The following is a 20,594-nucleotide window of genomic DNA, read 5'->3' as shown; positions in this document are numbered from 1 at the left end:
TTTTATCATTTGTTCATTCGTCTCGCTCATTTGCATATAGAGTTTGCGTAGACTTTTCTACTGGGCTAGTGTAGCTCAAGCCTTATATTATTTTCAGGTGCTAACCCGGAACCCTAGCTTGCATTGCTTGGCGTGCTTGGAGTGTGGTCATTATTTTTGAAAGCTAACCGAAGGAGTTACTTATTCATCGTTGTAAATTTATTTTGAAAGATGTATTCGTAACTTAAATTGTAATTCTTTTGATTTGGAATATTGTAACCCTTAATCCTCTTTCGACATTTGATACTTATGTTGATTTGGGGCCGTTGAGCCTATATTGTAATATTTTGGAAACTTTGTGAATTTGGAAGCTTAACTAAGGAAATGAGAACACAGTGATCTTTTGGGTACCGTACGGATATTTGTGAGTATTTTTATTATGTAAATCATTTATAATTATGTTTAAAATCGAGGACGTGACAATAAGATATGTGTCCGACCTTTCAAAACTCTAAAATTCCATAACCTAGTTCGGTTTCAATATTGGAGATGTCAAGTCCTTGAACATGTTGTTGTTATACTCCACTTTCCTTGAGCTTTGTATAATGTCTTGAGCTAGTAAGATCCAATCATCGTTCTATTAATGACTTTTTCTATTTTTGGATTCGAAAGTCATCGTTTACTCTTCACTCGTGTTGATTATTTTTTCCTTTCTTTTAAATAACTAGAGTTAGATGCTTGTTTTGAAACACATTTGGCCAATGTGGTGCAAAATAAATATCTAGTTCAGTTTCATCATTGAACCTTGTAATCCTTTAGCACCTATTGCAGTTGATCTATATTCTTAAGAGGACCCGCCTTGTTTATTCCATAGCAATGCTTGAAAGCCCAAGTACGTGTTTGTTTCACTCACATAATAAATCTTTAATCAGAACTATTACAATGATGAAACTCTTCTTCCAAATCATTGAGTTTACTTCGTCTAACTTGATCCTTATTCTCATCATGTTCCAACTCCAACTCAAAAACTACTCATACTTCTGACTCTTGGAGGAGGATTTATTGTACTTTTATTTGGTGCTTTAACCTTCGAATATTTGATTCATGCTTAAAAACCTCTTGAAATTTTTTGTAATCTCATCATTTTTTTTTTTTGTGGAGAAAAGTACCACCCATCTTTTAGGAGACATGGACCAAACTTTCAAGAATTGATCAAGGAAGACGATTGCTGACGACTCAACTTATACAAGAGTTACGCCAACAAGAAAATGAAATCGTAGACTTTCAATGTACTTTTCGTTCAAGTCGCTCCGTGAGATCATCCAATTTGGCAAGAAAGGAAAGTTATCGCCTCACTACATTATTCCGTTCGAGATCTTGAAGCGAATTGGAGAGGTAGACTATCGCCTAGCTTTACCGCCGCAGATTGCCAAAGTTCACAATGTCTTCCCCGTTTCTATGCTACGGAAATACATGGCTCATCCCACTCGCGTACTCAATTGAGAGGAAGTCACACTGGACGAGGAAACGATCTATAAAGAGCAACCGGTGAAATTTAGGATAATAGAGGAAAAGTTACCCGAGGACGAACAATCAATTAGTCAAGATCCTATAGAGACACCGAGCATTAGAGGAATCAACTAGGGGACGAGAAGACATGATTCATGCCAACTACTGACGATTGCATTCACTACGGAGTACGCTTTAATTTCGAGGACGAAATTATTTTAAGGGGGATAGATTGTAAAGACCCGGTATTTTTTAATAAATAATAATTATTATTATCAAAACAAAAATACTATTTTTGTTAATTTATTTAATGCGAAAAATTATTTATGTCGTCACACCAAAATTTTATTGTGCGCGCAAGTGCCCGATAAATTAATTCTTTATTGTGTGCGTATGTGTACACTGGATCATTTTATCCAAACCTTAACCCAACTAAATTCTAAACTAGAATCCTAACCAAACTATTACTAAACCCATACTCCACCCTCACCATCACCTCACATCTCCTTTTTCCCCAAAATCAGCCGAACCTCCACCCTCTCCTCTGCCATTTGCAGCAGCCCATTTATTTTCCCTACACTGCATACTCTTTTTCCCTACAAAAGTAAACCCCATTTCCTTTCCCATTTATTTTTGGCAGAAAACAAGAGACAGAGAGAGAATACATCACCTTATTTACAACCTTATCTCCTCCACCACCCTCTCGGCCTCCCATCCTCACCGCCCGACACCTTCTCCTTCCACCACCTCCGGCGCCACCAGCCCATCCCAGTCACGAAACCCACCTTTTAATCAAATCCTTTCGAGCTCTGAATCAGCCCCATTCTGGCTCCGAAACACAGCTTCGTTTTCTCTCCGAATGGGCCCGAAAAGTCTGCTCGTTCCGGCCCCGGTACTAGCTGCAAAACAGTCCGGAAAACAGCCACAAAAACAGCCGAGTTCTGCCGCTGCCGAAATCCCTCCGAAAATCGTATCACCGGACGAGAGGTAGTTCGGGACTCACCTCCCTAAGTATATATTGTGTTTCTATTATGATTTTTAGCGTTACGGTGTGATATTAATCGAATCCGACGTTGCCGGTCGAAGTCCGGCGGAAGCCCACTGATTTCCGTTGAAAACAGTACTGGAATTTGAAATGGAAAATAGAATAATTACAGTTTAACCCCTCGTGATTTAAGAGCTTATAAATCTAACTCTTAAATGGTAAAAGTTAATATTAAGGCCCCGAAGTTAATTAGTTTTCATTCCGATGCCGCCGGTCGAACCGGCCGAAACCCACTGTTTTTCCAGAAAATGGTAGCCACTGGATTTGAAAATTTCTTAGAATATTTGCTGTTTAGTCCCTCAAATAGATTAGCTCATAAATCTAACCCTTGAGTATTAAAGGCTAAGATTATAAGTCCCGAGGTGATTAAGAGTAAATCGTAGACTTTAGTTTCAAAAAAGAAAAGAGAAAATAAAAGGAATAACTTAATTTGTTTTAATCGCATAATTAGTGTTGTCGCACGATTAAATAGTTTTAGCATGTTGGTATGTTTAGTTGGATTATTGAATTGCATGATTAGATTTAACGTATGATAAATTATTCGCGTGTTTAGCCTCATCGCATGATTTGTTTTTATTGCGAATTTAATTGTTGTTATAGACCATGAGCATGTTTCGAAAAATGTTGAACTGTGTGAAATGTTGTTATACTGATAGATTGGACAAATAGGATTCTGGGATGGTTGCGATGTGCGGATTTATCATCTTAGACATTGAAATATGGTTAAAAGGAAAAATTGAATAAAGTGAGAGACTGTGATTGGGATTCTGGACAAGGAATCCGGGGATTTGAATTGTTGAAGGTTGATTGGTGGTGATCTGTTGAAAATATGGATTTACGAACCCTAGGTACGGCATGGTGGTGGTCGGCTCTCGGATGTTGGGACGGGACATAAGGGTGGCATTGTGCTTGCGTCACAACCCGGGCTAGACGGCGCTTGAGCGTTGCCGGTGAAGTTCAACCCGGGCTAGACGGCGCTTGAGCGTTGCCGGTGAAGTTTTATCCAAACTTATGGTTGCGGATGGGATACCCGGGTATATAACTTAGGTATCTTTCATTCGGATCTGGAAAAGGGGAGTCGGACCACACCAGTGTTTGTGCCAGAGGTTATGGGTAGGAACGGATCTGTGGATAAGATCCGAGATTTCACTTAGGTTGAAGAATAGTAATAAAATGATTAATTGTTCTCTCTTTATGTTATGTCAATGCACTTCAATTATATTTTCTTGCTGCTTGTAAGTTATGGGTTCGGGTGGGTTTTGGCTACTGAGTGTCATCGCTCATGGTACTATGTTGCCCTGGTAACTCAAATGCCAGGTACCGAAGATGGGACAGAAGTGTCGTACGATTCGATCGAGTTAAATCCTACTGAGGAAGAAGCTGAAAACCTTGGTTTCCGTGCGCATAGTCGCTCTGATTAATTTAAGTCTACTTTATTTTGGAAGCTTCTAAGTGTATTTGGATATTGTAATATTTTGATTTATTCGAAACGGTTGTAAAATAATGACATTTGCTTTTGAAATGGTGACGCAGTAAATCTATGAATTTCTTTTGTGGAAATAATCTTTTCAGTATTATTTTTAATGTCTCCGAATTTTCGGGGCGTTACATCGAATCTCTCCATCTGCGTGTGAGTGTTCTTCCCTTAAAAGGCTTTTACTTTCTTTCTTTGTTTCTACCCTATAATAGGCTTATTTCTTGTATTGATTGAGTTGTTGAGTTTGGTTATTTCGTGGACTCTCATAATTGATGTGCCAAATTTGTATACTGTATTTCATATCTGATGTAAAAATGATCTCTTCTATTGATTAGAAGAAATTAAGAAAAAAAAAACATAGTATTTTCACTTTCTAATTGATTAATTCCAGCAATACAATCTTGTAGCGGAGATTATATACTGTAGTAGATTGATATGTCGGTTTCTTTTAATAAGACAAAATTGAAAATGAAAAATCATTTTGTGAAGATGCGGTAGAGGGGTTAGTATTTGTGGATTTTATTGGACCGGTGATATCGATGTCCATTGGATTTTTTTTTTTTTTTCAAAACGATAACAGATGATATTATAGAACTAAGAAACAGTACATCAAGAGGAAATTTCATCCCTAAATAAGAGATCAAAAAACCTAAATAGGAGGGGAACAGACGGAACATTACAGAAAATAACCAAAAACACCCATGCAGAAAATCCCACACAGGGACACCAAAGAAAAGAACCATAAAAAAGAAAAAAAACAGTAAAGGAACCGGATGGAGTTCGTCGTATCGGAGCAGACTTCATCCACCAACTGAGATCTCCCATGCTGGCTGGGGAGGACGCCTCCAGTGACCACGATCTACAAGGCACCACCTCCAAAAGTCATCAGACTACATGGCAGAAGAGGCGGAGGAAGGGCAACAAATGGTGGTTTAGGAAGGAGGAGGATGGCGTGAAGGGAGAATGAGATAAAACCTCAAAGATCTAGGATCGGGAGATGGAAAAATCCTATGAGGGAGAGAAATCTCTCCCCTCCCGTCACCCATTTGGATGTAAAACCCTTGGGGGAGGGGAAGGAGGAGGAAGTTGGGGGCGGTAGCTTCTTTAGGGAGAGAGAGAGAGAGAGAGAGAGAGAGAGGGGAATCCTATCTCTGGTGTTTGGCCAGGCAGTTTTATGTGCCTATATTGGATCATTTCAAGTACAGTAATGCTACACGCATAGCAAATGTGCACAGATTTTGTGCACAATTTTTTTGTGGGGCCCACTACGGGTCTCACACAAATAATCCGAGTCGTTCATTAAATGTAAAACAATTTTTTTCAAGGGCCTCCGCAAAAAATCAGCTCAATCCGATATCTATAAGTGTTTGATTCAATCATTTAACTTTTCATTATCCTGAGATTCGAATGAAAAGTTAAATGATTGAATCAAGCATCTATGAGTATCGGATTGAGCTGATTTATTGCGAGGGCTCTTGAAAAAATGTTTTACATTTAATGAACGGCTCGGATTATTTGTGTGGGACCCGTAGTGGGCCCCACAAAAAATCTGTGTACAAAATCTGTGCACATTTGCTGTGCGTGTAGCATTACTGTTTCAAGTATATGCATTAAAGGATTGATTTTGTGACATTTGCGGATTTAAGATTAAAATATCTCTTAGTTCAAGTGATTAATAAATTTTCAAGCCTATCACCATGGCAAACATCACTATATCTCTGTTATGTTGTTTAAAAAACACACGCGGTTTAAGACAAGTTTAGAGAGAGGAAAAACACCTATTTTACAATTGAAAATTTTAAGGTTGCGTTTGGTAACATTTAAGATTCATCGTTTTCTATTTGTAAATTAAAAATTATTATTGTTCTACAAGTGATTTAGTGACACGAACTAACCATTAGTTTAACGCTCAGATAATTCTAACCTAATTTTTTCGATTTGCAGAATCATCGCATCAGTGCACCAATGTTGGATCATTATTTTGACCTAATCTCAAAAGTGCAGGGGTGCTTGTCACCCTGATTTGTATAAAACGATGTCTTTATTATTATTTTTTTCTCTCTCTCTTTTTCTTCATGTTTGTTTTTTGCATAATATTCAGACTTTCTTAGTACTTTATCTGTTTACTGTTACATTATCTTGGTATATAATAATACAGATGAGATTACTTGCTCTGTGTTTTCTGACTTTTAAATGACCGACAAATTAATGGTAGTTTAATTGACTATAGCAGTATAGAAGGTAGAGAGAGACTACGACGATGAGTTTTGGGCTTAACTCAGAGCCTAATCCTAGTCCAACCAGGTTGCTTGCAGTGATTGGCTTATTTTATCTAAACAATTTTTCATAAAGCTTCATAGGAAATATTTTATGAAAAATTGTTTTGAATCAAGCACTTACCGATATTCTTTTGAGCTGATTTTTTGTATTTATCTTTAAAAACATGTTTTAAACAAGTTGAACGACTCCGATTATTAAGCAAGTTGAACAACTCCGATTATTAGCGTAGGATTCCGAACTATAAGATCCGTATTTATGGTTCTTACTTGAAGCTCACTGTATGTATGTATATATATATATATATATATATAATATAATATAAACAAGGTTATAGCAAATCTGTGAAGATCATTTTCCACTAAAATTTCCGAAGTGCTACGTACAAACACAACAATTCAAACACAACATCTCATATACATGTGTGATCCACACATATTAATACGTGTGAGCTCCACATGTATGTGAGAGATTGTGTTTGATATTTTGTTTGTATTGTTATGTTCCAAGCATTTTTGTTAACATGTAGCTAATTTTTTTTTTAACGGCACAAAAAATATTGGACATATCGCTGTTTGTTCGTGACCCGTTCCTTTCAAAACACATACTCCTTCATTACTAGTCTCACTCTGGTAGACGTATATATGGGACCCCTTTTTTAGGAAAAAATGTGGAGTATTCTATGTATTTACCCCACAGCATGATGTTTTAAATTTTAATGCACCATTGTCATCTTTAGATAAGATGATGATAAATTTCGTAAAGAAAAGGAAAGTCCAAACCAAGATAATGATAGCAGAACTTTTTCGTGGTTTCTTTTGCTCTTTTTATTGGACCATTTGGACATCAAACAAATACTAATAAATGAAGAATATACTTCTCCATCGATCCTTAGGTCATTCATAATGGTATAATAAAAAATTAATTATTTTTAAAGTTAATAATGTTGGTGTAAAAGATAACTCATAATGGTATAATCAAACTTAACAACATCCTTAGAAATAATCAAATTTTGGGTTTTGGATAATCAAAACTGGCAACATTTTTCAATAATCAAAATTTGTCGACCACACACCACATAAGTTAACTAGTTTCAAAATTTGTATACACGCGTATTTCAACAGGTATTTTCTTCTTCTCTTCTTCGCCTACTCTATATTTTCTTCACTTCACACACAAATTGTTTCTCTTTCTTTTCTTCCAAAAGTGAAGCTCATATCTCTTGATCATCTACAATTCAACCCATCGTCGGCGGATTAAGATATTTCTCTCTTCTTTCTCGAATCTATTTTATTCTCTCTCTTTTTCCAAAATTAATGGAGGGAATGGATATATTTTTGCCAAAAAAAAAAAAACGCAATCGAAGGAAGTGAATGGCGGGAAACAGAAGGGGGAGAGAAAAAGTGAAATTGTAGTAGATCCCTTATTTTGGTTATGGACTTGGAGTGACCATTGTGAATCTGAATATTGTTAAACTTAAGGGAAATTTTTATAAATGGTCCCTCTAGTTTGCATGAATTTTCATTTTCGTCCTTCCAGTATCAATTGTGTTACTTTTAGTCCTATAATTTGCATTCTGTCTCAATTTCGTCCCTCTCACTTACGGCGTTAATGAAACAAACGGAATTGGAGGACAAAATTGTCATTTCTCCTCACAGATGGACTAAATTGAGATTTCATGCAAACTAGAGAGACTATTTCTATAATTTTGTTTTTTACTTTTGTTTTTGTAAATAAATTTAAAATACATCATATATAATATATTTCTCATCTCATTTTATATTGAATAATAAAAAATATGTTGAAATTTTGTAAAGTTTTTATTATATACATCACAAACAATATGAGAAAATTCGAAAAACAACCCTTATGTTAATTGTCTTGGTCTTGTATTTTTTTTTTTTCAATTGAATTTTCACTATCATTATTTTTTTTGTCACATGATTAAAAAGAAAAAGTTGTTCAGTAGTATTTAGAAATCTTGCAATTGTGTTTAATTAAGCAATGAAACACTATTAAATATTAAAAGATCAAATACATTAAAATATGGGTATAAGTGTATTTATTTTGGGACTTACTCATAAGATCACTCATATAACAAATAAACACGGATTTTAAACATTTTTTTATTGGGTGAAAAAATAAGAAGAATATAAGAACATGATACAAAGACATTAGCTAAGGGGTTGATTTGTGCATTTTCTAATATTTTTGTAATGTGTAATGAAATATAAATTTTTCAATATAGTTTGATTACCCAATAAAAAATAATTCCGTTGTCAAATACATTACTTATGGTTAAAATTTTAAAAATAATCCCTCTGGTTTGCATAAAATTTCAATTTGGTCCCTCTGTGAGAGAAAATGACAATTTTGCCCTTCAATTCCGTTTGTTTCATGGACGGCGTCAGGGAGAAGGACGAAATTGAGATGGAATAAAAACTATAGGGTTAAAATTGATACAATTAATAGTAGAGGGACGAAAATGAAAACTCGTGCAAACTAGAGGGACCATTTTTAAAAATTTCCCTAAACTTAATAACCTCTTAAATGAACAATCAAAAGCTAATGTATCAAATTTTGGTTATCTATTTTTGATCATACAACAGTGGATGTGTCAAATTTTGGTTATCTATTTTTGATCATACAACAGTGGATGACCTTATAGATGGAAGTGATTTGCCATCAGATAATTTTTTCCATTATCATATCACACAGTCGAAAAGTTGTAGTTATCCTTGTTAGTAGGAGAATAAACTATCCAATGGTGGTGTAAAACCTCACTTTTCCACCACCGTTCATTCTGGACCCCACCGAGCATCTATTGTTGTAATCTGAACTGTTCATATTTTAAAATTCGTAGTCTAGTATTACCATGCAAAAAATCAGCTTGATCGAAAGTCGATAGATATATCAAAATTTGAATTTTGGTTTATAAAATGGACGATTTGATTCTATCAATAATAATAAAGATAAACTATCCATTTTGCAAAACAAAATTCAATATTTGATACTCCTATCGATGTCCGATCAAATTCATTTCTTGCATGGATGCAATACCATGTGAGGTTTACAAGTCGAACAGCTCAGATTAACAATTAACACACGGTAGGATTGAAAAAGACGGCAGTGGAAAACCCCACTTTTCAAACCGCCGGTGAAAAGAATTTATTCTCTGTTAGTAGTATCTTTTTATTCCTATTAATTCACATAATTACCATCCAAAAACACTTTTCTTTTGGAGCATACGTTTCGAGTGAGGCTCTGCCAAACCTTGGATTTTCAAAGTTTATGCCAAGTTTAGCACAAGTTTTTGCAAAGCCAAATCTTTCAACTCTACAAGACATTTAATTAGTGTCGTAGCCAGTCAAATAAAATAGTGGCCAGACTATATGCCGTGTGCAAAAAAAAGAAAGAGAAGAGACTGCAATTTGAACCTAAAATTGATTTTTGTGACAGCAATGCATTAGATATGGACCAATTTATTGCATTATGCAATAGCGGTCCATCAAGCCCAATTTAAAATTATAAAAACATCACTGAGAAGCAATGTTACTAACACAATTTCATAACATATTTTTGGATAACTGTGTAGAAATTGTTTGATGCACATGAATTCAATGTTGTGTCTAACATCTATCTATCTATCTATCTATAGTACTATACTATAAGCAAATGTGTTTTGCTTTTAAAATCATCCAAATTTTCCTTTCTAATTTTCTAGATATTTTATTTTTATTTTTGTTTAAGAGAGAGAGTGTGTGTGTGTGTGTTTTTTTTTTGTCAAAAGTTGAGAGGTAATATTCATCAAAAGATCTCCATGGGGAAATGTTGGAAATCTCCAGATCAGACACTCCAACAGAAAGAGCGTATAAACTCAGATGCGCCGCCTTACAGAATGAGAAGAAACCCCTCATAGGAGGACAAACCCCCCGAAGGAGGACATTATTAAAACAAATATCAAAATAAAAGAAGCACCACCGAGACATCCGCCACTACTCTTTCGCAACCACCTTGATAGACTCGTAACCACCATATCTGCTTCACAAAATAGGAACACATTGTTGGGAGGTGGTTGCCAAGCAAACGCGGGAGACGGTGTTAGGTCACAGATCTAAGAAGATAAAGGCTCAGAAAGGTGTTGGACAACATCTTACCCGCAACCATTGAAACCGAAGCCCTAGAACATCGCCGAAAAATGATTTGGTTGAAAAGTTCTCAATGGACGCCCGAACTTCAGTTGCAGGATTAAGAGAGAAAACGGTTCGACGGTGGGGGGGGAGGGGGGGGAAGAGAACAGAGGGGAAGGATCCATCCCCTCTCGCCGCCACTCCAGCCACCTGAGAAGCGGGGAAGGGGAAGGAAGGGAAGGGTTATAGGCGGCTAGGGTGTGGAGATTTTTAGAGAGTTATTGAGAGAAGGAAACGTGGGAGGAGGGGGAGAGATGTGGGTGTTGAATATGGAGGAAAAATTGTTCTATACCAATGGGACATCGTCATTTGGTATTTCAAATTCATTTTTCACACACATATGTTTTCAGTTCATAGAATGATCGGACCAATGAGTGTGCATCGAACACGAGACCGAAAAAATATTAAATTATCTTTTAACCAACTAGCGTTGTGCCCGTTCGATGCACGGGACCGAAAAAACTAATGTGATTTTTTTATCTCATGCATCGTACAGATACAAATGCTATTATACTAAAGTTGTGGTGGTAGGCTTTTTGAAGAGATAAATACTCCCTCGGTCCTAATTTAGTTGTCTTTTTTGGTAGTTCGTGTCACTTTTCAATTGATTATATCTTGTAATTTATAATGTTTTAGGTGATTTCAAAAATATTGTATTATAGAACAAATCGATATCTATCAAACAAATTCTCTATTGAATATACAATTCATTACCAATTTAAAAATATAACTAATTTTTTTATCCAGTTAGAATAAAACTGAGACAAGTAAATTAGGACGGAGGAAGTATTTCGTAACATTAACATAATTAAAGGGGTTGTGCCAATACAGTTCTACTACGGAACTGACGGGAGGTACTGAAAGGCACGCAAGATCCACTCCGGATCACGGACAAATGATCTGAACTGTTTAATAATTTTAAAAATGAAACGAGCGGACTTGTGAAAAATCAGTTCACTCTGATATGTATAAGTACTTGATCAAATCTTTCATTTTTTTATTTAGATTCCGAATTCATGAAAAAATAAAAGATTGAATCAAGCACCTATAATTGAATTGAACTGATTTTTGCGCACTCAATTTTCTTAAAAAATTATTAAACAGCTCGTATTATTCTTGTTGAGCCCGAGATGGTCTCCACGGCTGTCGGTATCCTTCGCTTTTTCGTGGGCCAATAGCCGTAAAGACCAAACACACCGTGTTGGTTTCAAGGAAGGGGACCCACAATAGCCGTCCCCAAAAATCCAAGGCGGTGGTGGGACTCCAAGTAACCATGGTTGATTTGTTGGTTATGCCACGGTCTAATCATGGTTAAATTTAACGTACGCCCCTATTAACGCCGTGAATAAGTTTTTCTGTGTTTTTTTGAAATGACGCCGTGAATAAGTGGAGCGGCAGTTTGCTATGGGAAAAGCGAGGAAGGAGAGAGCGACGTGTCAGCTGCCGTAAGCCACGTGGTGTCACCAGTTGAATACTCTGGAAAAACTATTACATTCGGAGAAAGTCTACCGCCACCGCACCAAAATGAAGTGGCCGGCCAACGCATGATATGTGGGGCTTACTTTGGACTCCGAACGGATGATCCGATCATTCGATAATTTAAAAAAAATTGAGTGGTCTTCGCGAAACATCAGCTCAATCTGTTATGTATATGTACTCGGATCAAACTTCTCATTTTTCTGAACACTGCAAAACGAATCTTTCCATTTTTTCTGATTTTTCAAAGATGAGAAGTTTGATCCGAGCACCTACACATATCAAATTGAACTGATATTTTGTATGCCCACTTAATTTTTTTTACATTGTTGAACGGTTCAAATCATCCATGCAGGATTTGAAGTAGATCTCACACGCGGTGTAATAGCCGGCCACCGCGTTTTTGGTGCGGTGGCTGTAGCACTGCTAGTCTGTTCAACCAAAAAAAAAGAAGAAAAGAATACTCTGGAAATGGTACTATTGCCCTTGCACCCAACCACTTGTACTATATCCGTAACGTAGCTGGTGGACGCATAGTTTTTGCCTTTGTTAGGTAGGTTTCCAGGGTGTTTTTTATTTTGTTTGTTCTACCGCGTGTACTATTGTCAGCTCCCTTCAATTTTCTTCATTCAACTCAACTCCTAGAAAATGCGAATCGCAGTTCGGACGATTAATTAAAAAGAGATTAATTATAGCCACCGCGAGGGGAATAGTGGACTTTTCCGTCACTGCCATTGTGGGGGGTATAATTTAAACTGTTCATTTTATATTGCTTATAAAGTAATAATTTATTTATGCAAAAATATCAATATTTGATTAAGCTAGTTTTTTGCATCGTTATATTATTTTATGGGCCCGCAGAGATTTAATAGTTCAGATCAATAATACAATCACAAAATGTGCTGTGATATTCGTACATTAAAATCTGTATTGAATTCATTAAAATTTAATTTTTCTGATATTCTGAGAATATTGTTCACTGGCCAACTGTAATTAGCATAATCGTGCAGAAACTAGTTTTGAAACAATTCGCACTAAATCGATTATGTTAAATAAAAAAAATTATGTTCACTTTTTTTTAAAAATTTTTGAAGAATTATTTTTCATTTATATCAATCGAAAGAATAAGAAAATTAAAGAAATATATAGACCATTTTTAAAAGGTTTAGACAACTAACTTCTTATAAGTTTTAGTCTTTAAATTTCTTCTGTTTACATCTTTTAAAAAAATCTCTCGTATAGACGAATAATTAATTAAGTTATGCATGACCTTTTTTTTTTTAATAAGCTTTCCTCATATGTTTATTCTTGATTTCCTACTCAGGTCTTTTTTGCATTATCATTGTTTATTTGTTTATTGACAAATAAGGACGATAACTAAGCAGGTCCTAAACTCAAATTCTTTAGACTTTGTCTACAAACTAATCAAAATAGTTCATTTTGTAAATCTCGCAAAGTTAAATATCTTCTAGAAAATACAGTAATTCATTTAACCAAAGAAAGACAAATGAAATAAATCATCCATAGTAGAAAATCCTCTATAGTAGAGGGTTTAAGCTTGAAATTATGTTAGTCATTTATATACAAAATAAAATTCAGGTTTTTGTTGATAAAATTAATTTTTTCTTGCACAGAAACTTTTTTAAGACCTTTGAAAGAAACAATTTGACTTATCTATGGCTAAAAAAATATGTGTGTTTGTTTGTTTTTTGTCTTTGGAAATAGACCGTCATTTAAAATGTCAATAAGGACATAGTTTCATCATATTATGAGAGATCGATATCATAAACACGTCCTTTATATTTGGCACTTTGATGAACAAAACCTCTCATATTGAAGAGAGTTTTAAAAGTTTTAATTCTTTTGATTTGGAATTGGGCATTTTGGTTCACCAACAATTATTTCTGACCTAATTGTAACTTCACATCTCTGGGTGGATTTATCCAAATTCCTTTGCCAAACTTAAAACCCCGGGGTAACTAACCTAACCCTAAGAGCATCCACACTAACCTAGCTACTCCCTCCTCTACACTAGAGTAGCTAACCAAACCCAAGAAATCTCCCCAAAAATCAGCGTTATCAGTCTTGTAGAGACCCAGATAATTTTAATTATTGAAATATTTATTAAATGGCTAATTGAGAAAATATGATTTATTTGGTGGATAATTAGATTGATGATTGAAGTGAAAGAATTGAAGCTTGAGGGAGTGTGCGTGTGATATAAAGATATATGGGTATAAATATAGTGGGTGTGTGATGTAGGAGATCATTTCATCTCCTTATCTTTCTACCTCTCACTTCTTCTTCTCTCTCTCTCTCTCTCTCTCTCTACACTAAATTCTATCTCTCTCTTGTCTCACTCAAAACTCCACTCTATCTCTCAAGAACTTCAATAATCAACCTCTATTCGACCTTTCATTTGTGCTCTTGAGCTTGGGTTTCGCCGGGTAAAGCTTGGAGGAGAGTTTTCTTTGATTTTAAAGCTTGTGGAGGCTAGGCCTCGTTCGAATCGCTTGGATCTTGGTCATTGTTGCAAAATAGGGACTTTTTTTTACCTCTTTTATGTGTTTATATGTTGATAAGGTGTAGGATTCAAGCTTTGATCGTTCTCCTTTGTCTCTTTGAAACTTGTCAAAAAGTGCAGCAAATCGTCCAAATTCGCCTAGGGATCAATCCCCATGCAAGGGGGATCGATCCCCCATTTTGTTCTCTGGACCAACAAGCCCAGGGATCGATCCCTAGTCATGGGGGGATCGATCCCCCTTTCCTCTGGACAGCTTTGATGCTGTTTTGTACACCTTCGACCGAATTAACTCTTGATCGCTTCTAAACCATATCGGACACTTCCTAACCTATCTCAAGCGTGTTCAATTGACTCCTTACGATTCATTGATGTTATTCTTGATCCGTTGGCCTTCTGTTAGGAAGGAACGAATAAGAATTTACTTGATTACAATCACTTTAAAATGAAACTTATTGATTGCTTGATTACTGGAGAGTATTTGTGGCATGTTGGTGGCATTGTTGGCATAACGTGTGATGTTTCATGTATGATTGTGATCATGAGAAAGTCCTAGTTTGCATATTGAGTAAGAAAGTAGTTGTTTGGGTCGGAAGTTGGTATAGGGAGTCTCGTAACGCAATGACTGATAATACGGAGACTCAAGTAGGTCTCGTAACGCAAGGGGTGGTAATACGGTGATCCAAGTGGTTAGGGTTCTTCGTAACGCAAGAGGTGGCAATACAGTAACCCTCGTGGTGTTATACTATAACGCAAGGGGTGAAAATACAAACGGTGGAGATTAACGATAGTGAGTCATGTCGAAACCGTAGAGTTGCTTGAGTCTTATGAACAATGTGGCTAATTGTTGATAGTGGCATGTCGTGAATGATTGACATCCCTTTGAGTTGATTGCTATCCATCGATTGAGTTATACCTTCATGTCTTCTTCTCTCTGCACTAAACATCATATTTGCTTATTGAATTGGTAAAGATTTTCCTATTGGGCTAGTGTAGCTCAACCTATCATTCTTTTCAGGTTCCAATGCCGGACAATAGCTTGTATGCCTCGTATGTTGGGATGTGAAGACATTTTGGAAGCTAACTTCATTAGTTACTTAATCATCTTTGTAATTGACTTTCTTTTGATAAAGTCGTAACTATTCATTCAAGAATTTCCTTTTGACTAAACCGTTTGTAAGTTATCAACTTGTTCGTATTCATACTTAAGCTTATTTTGGGGCCGATGTGCCAATGTTGTATAATTCTAAACTTAAGGACTTGAATTGTAAATTAAACAAGTGGAAACTCTTTTGGATATTATTTATGATATGTGAGGATCTTTTGTTGAAATGAAATATTTATTTATGTTAAAAATTGAGGGGCATGACAAATTGGTATCAAAGCGTCTAGGTTTGAATACTTTGAGACCATGGGGAGACTTTAGTCTCATGGGTTCAAAATGTCACATCTTTTTGCATGTCATATGTGTGCTTGTGTGAATTGACATTACTTGGCTTGTGTGGTATTGCATTTCAATATAGTAGAGTGGCGTAGAGTTGTTTTGACCCGTGTTGGGATAGTTGGGGGCTTAGACCTCATGAAATGATGTTGTTATTAATGAATCTTTTTTTCTTATAACTTGTAGTAAAATGCCTCCGAGAACGCGTGCTAGAGCAGGTAAGGCCGAAAGTCGGGGTGGTCGTAGTCGTAGTCGTGGTCGAGGATGAGGCTGAACACAGTCAGAGAAAGGAAGTACCGGTCATTCAAAATCCTTTCGCTAGGGACTTCGTTGCGGCTCTTGCGGTTGCAAACCTTCTAAACCCAGTTCCTAGGGAAAGTGCGGATAGTCGTGCATTGTCAGCTATGAGGGAGTTCAATCGTAGGAATCCACCAACGTTCGATGGGTCAAACAGTAACCCTCTTGCGGCAGACCATTGGCTAGCCCAGATTTGAAAACTTTTTAAGGCTCTTAAGATCACAGAGGATGACTTGCGAGTCAATATCGTAGCCGTTCAGCTTACCGAGGAAGCTAACGAGTGGTGGGAGTCGATTTTGGAATCAAGGAAGGATGAGAGGAGAGCGGCAAAGACCGCGGCTCAAGCAAATGAGTCAGATGTAGAGAACTTGACTTGGGCTAAATTTTAGGTGCTCTTCAAGGAGCAATATTTTACGAAAACAAGTGGTGACCAATTGAGAGAGGAGTTTGAGAAGTTAGAGTAAGGGAATATGACTGTGTCGGAGTACGCTTTGAAGTTCCAATCTTTGTCTCGTTTTGCGCTGGAATTTATGGCTATCGAGGAAAGGAAGTGTAGGTGGTTTGAAAGGGGCTTGCATGACACAGTGAAAAGAATGGTGATGGCACAACGCAAAGGGAGGTTTGCCGATATAACAACCCTAATTTTTGGAAAATAAAAATTTCGTTAAATATTTCAATTTTTTTTAATTACATGAAAATTGCTTTTAAAATTCCTTTTTAATTTCTAATAATCCGTCATAATTAGATTTGAGACTTATAAAAATTATATATTTTCGTCCCGGATAATTTAGTCCTTTCCTAGAGACAAGTATGCTTGTAGAAGCACTTGTATTTTTTCCTAACAAGTTAAATAAAATCTTTAAATTATATTTCTTGGCTAGAAATTCTACTTGGCAAGTAGAATTAGTTTTCAACAGATTATTTAGAGAAACTTAAGTACCCATTCAACCTAGTTACATTCTCCTAACCCTAGATAAACCTAATGAACCTTTTTATACATTGGTTGAACCTTTTCAACCTTGGACTAGGAAATCATTTCACTTTCATGACTAATCATTTCAAAACTTTATTACTCATCATTACTTCTTCTAAGAATATCTTTTCTCATCATCACCTCTTTACCCATTGAATAATAGTTTGTAGGGTAATTTTTATCCTTTGAGTAATAGAAATAAGACTTCCTATTGTCTAGAAAATAGTGCTACTATGGACTTGTCTAATCAAGACTAAGACCAAGTTTGTTCTTTTAAACAAGGCAAAGGCTATGATGCTCCCAAGTGGTATGGGAGCATCATACTCCCAATGAATTACAGACAATACTTACCATTCACTAAGGCAACACTTACCATTGTATAAGACAGAACTTACCACACAAGTGTGGTAAGTTCTGCCTTATACAATGGTAAGTGTTGCCTTAGTGAATGGTAAGTATTGTCTGTTCTGTGGTAAGTAATCCTCCGTTTTTTTGGTCAAAACCGCCTCATTTTTAACAAAACCACCCTATTTTTAGTTTTTGGTTTTGATCTAAGGGCTGTGATTTATCTATTTTCAATCCAAGGGCTGTAATTCATTGGGAGTATGATGCTCCCATACCACTTGGGAGCATCACAGAAGTTTTGTTTAAACAACCATGTTTATGTATTGTCACATCAAGAAGGCCATGATTCATCATCATATCTTTTTCTTCCATAAGTAATAACCTTGAACCTATTATTGACCTATAAGTAGCCTTTTCTAGATTTTCTCTAGGTATGAATATATATATAGACACATGGGGAGAGAGAGAGAGAGAGAGAGAGAGAGAGAGAGAGAGTGTGTGTGTGAGGTGTGTGGATGTGTTTTGGTACACTCCGACAAGCTACCTCTTAGTCAACTTCACACTCAAGCCTAGGACTATTTGACAACTCATTCCTAGACTACTTCAAGCACACAATCTAGCCCTTAATCATCCTAGTTTTGACTACAAACTAGACCTAGGATTGACTAAACCTAGGAAGACTGTTCCTTAGCCTAGCTATCATTTCCTTCTTATTTGCAAGACTTGCCAACCTAGGTTATAATTACCTAGGATTTGCCTTTAAGCCTTGGGAAATCTCCCTGATTGATTAGCCTTACACCTAGGATGGATTGACAAGGCTTGGGCATGTTTAAAGGTGAGATTTGACAACACAATGAAACAAAAAAAAGAGAGAAAGAGAGAGAAGGGGGGCCAGCCATGAGAGAGGAGAGGGAGCCAAGTTTTTGCTATAAATACCCCCCCCCCCCCCCCCCCCCCCCCCTCATGCCATTCAACTCACACCTTCCATCTTTCAACTTCTCTCTCTAGAAATCCTTGTGTTCTTACTTTGTTCTTCTTTTTCTTGAGTTATCCTTGAAGTTCTTTAAGAAACTCATCTAGACCGCCACATAACCACCACTCAACCACCCCTCGATCCAAAAAAGTTTAGTAATTTAGTCAAGAACTAGTTTTGAGAGAAAACCCTTCTCTTTCGAAACTACCGGAAGCTTACCATAGGAAGTCACTCCGTCCAATAGTCAACTTACTTTTCCATAGCCGCCCTACCACCAAGAAGAACGGTAGAATACTTCTAACCGCTTTCTCTAAGTATAAATAAAAATGTATACATTGTTTGTATTGTTTAAAATGTATGAGAACTTGAAAAGTGTTTTACTAAAGGTTTGAAAAGAAATATGATTTATTGAATAACTCGACTTTATTTTCCGAAAAAACATATGTTATTTTGAACTTTTCAAAAAGGAAGAGAGAACGGATTTTGGAAACATAGACTTGAATGGAAATATTCGTATTTTGATCTTAAGAATAATTATGAGCATGTATAGATGATTACTTGGATTACTCTTTTGATGTGTGATAAAGCATAAGTGGAATCCACTCCAAAGGTGTCTGTCCATGTGACACTATACTTTATATTGTGTGCTAAATGTTTGAGCGTGATTACGTAATAATATGAGCATGATAAGTAATATAGAGTTGGATGATCTTGTTACTTTAGTTTCAAGATTACAATGAATGATTTACGTTTATTTATGTGAAAAGTCCTACCGCGGAGTCTTTGCATGAAAACGAGACACAAAAATTGAGAAAGTAGAAACATGATACCTACGGTGTGTTAAAGACAATGTGTGGTTTTGAAACCGCAATGTGGCCGGACTTACCCATTGTATGGTGTGTGTGTTTGTGTGTGCCAATGGGAACCCGGGACAGCGGAACCATTGTGAGGATACTCGGGAGACCGAAACGGTGGAACCGAGGTTAGGTGTGTAGAATGATTTTCGAAAACCCAATGGGAACTCAGGATGGCGGAACCATTGCGGGGATACACGGGAACCCGGAGCGGCGGAACCGATGGATGAATTGTGGTTTGGTTATCCGTGGAGAGAAGCCAACGCAATTGTTTTAATGATTTTCGAAAACCCAAATGGGAACTCGGACTGGCAGAACCATTGTGGGATACTCAGGAACCCGGAGCGGCGGAACCGAGGATTTTGAATTGTGGATTTGTTATCCGTGGAGAGGAGCCAATGCCAAATTCCATGTTTTTGTGTGCCAATGGGAATCCGAAATGGTGGAACCATTGTGAGGATACTTAAGAACCCGCAGCGGCGGAGCCATTGTGAGAATACTCGGGAACCCGGAGTGGGGAAACCGAGGTTGGGTGTGTAAAAATAATTTTGGAAATGTTGATTTGGTATATGAAAAATGGTGACACGGTATACGACAAGTCGCGTAGGAGAAACTCAGAAAATCATGAACACCAACGTTAGAATAGTGAATGCGGATGTGTCATTGTTAATTGTTTTGTGAAATATGCATGTACTATGTGAAAATCGTTAATTTTATGATATATTGTTTGTAAGTTAAGGATTAGTGGATATGGATTATTCTGTTGAGCTCCTGTAGCTCATGGTGTTGCCTTTGGTGACCCTGACATATTATACTGGGGGCGACGCTGGTATAATATGTCAGACTTTGTAGATGATCAGGGTGAGCTATAGACCTTGGAGGCTTTCGAAGCCGAAGAGCTGGCAAGAATGGAGGAGCAAGTAGAGTTGTAGTTAGAAATCTTAGTTTCCCTTCCCTTGTGTAATAAAAGTACTCTCATGGGAGTTATGATGTAATAATGAGCTAGACTCTATTTAAGTTTTCAATAAAAATGTTTATTTAACGTTCTCAAAATTAGGGGTGTTACAGCCGATGTCGTTGAGTGTGCAAGGAGCATCGAGATACCTAAGGCTTGAGAATCGAGACAACCGATAGGGGGCATGAGTTCTTCTTTTGGGAGTTTCGGTAGTCAGGGGAGGAAGAGACAAAGGGATCAAATGTCAGCTTCGTAGGGTCCGTCAAACTTCAAGCCTCCATC

Source organism: Rhododendron vialii, chromosome 6a (genome assembly GCF_030253575.1).
Source record: "Rhododendron vialii isolate Sample 1 chromosome 6a, ASM3025357v1".
In the NCBI taxonomy this organism is placed as follows: Eukaryota; Viridiplantae; Streptophyta; class Magnoliopsida; order Ericales; family Ericaceae; genus Rhododendron; species Rhododendron vialii.
Note: the sequence above shows the minus strand (reverse complement) of the source record.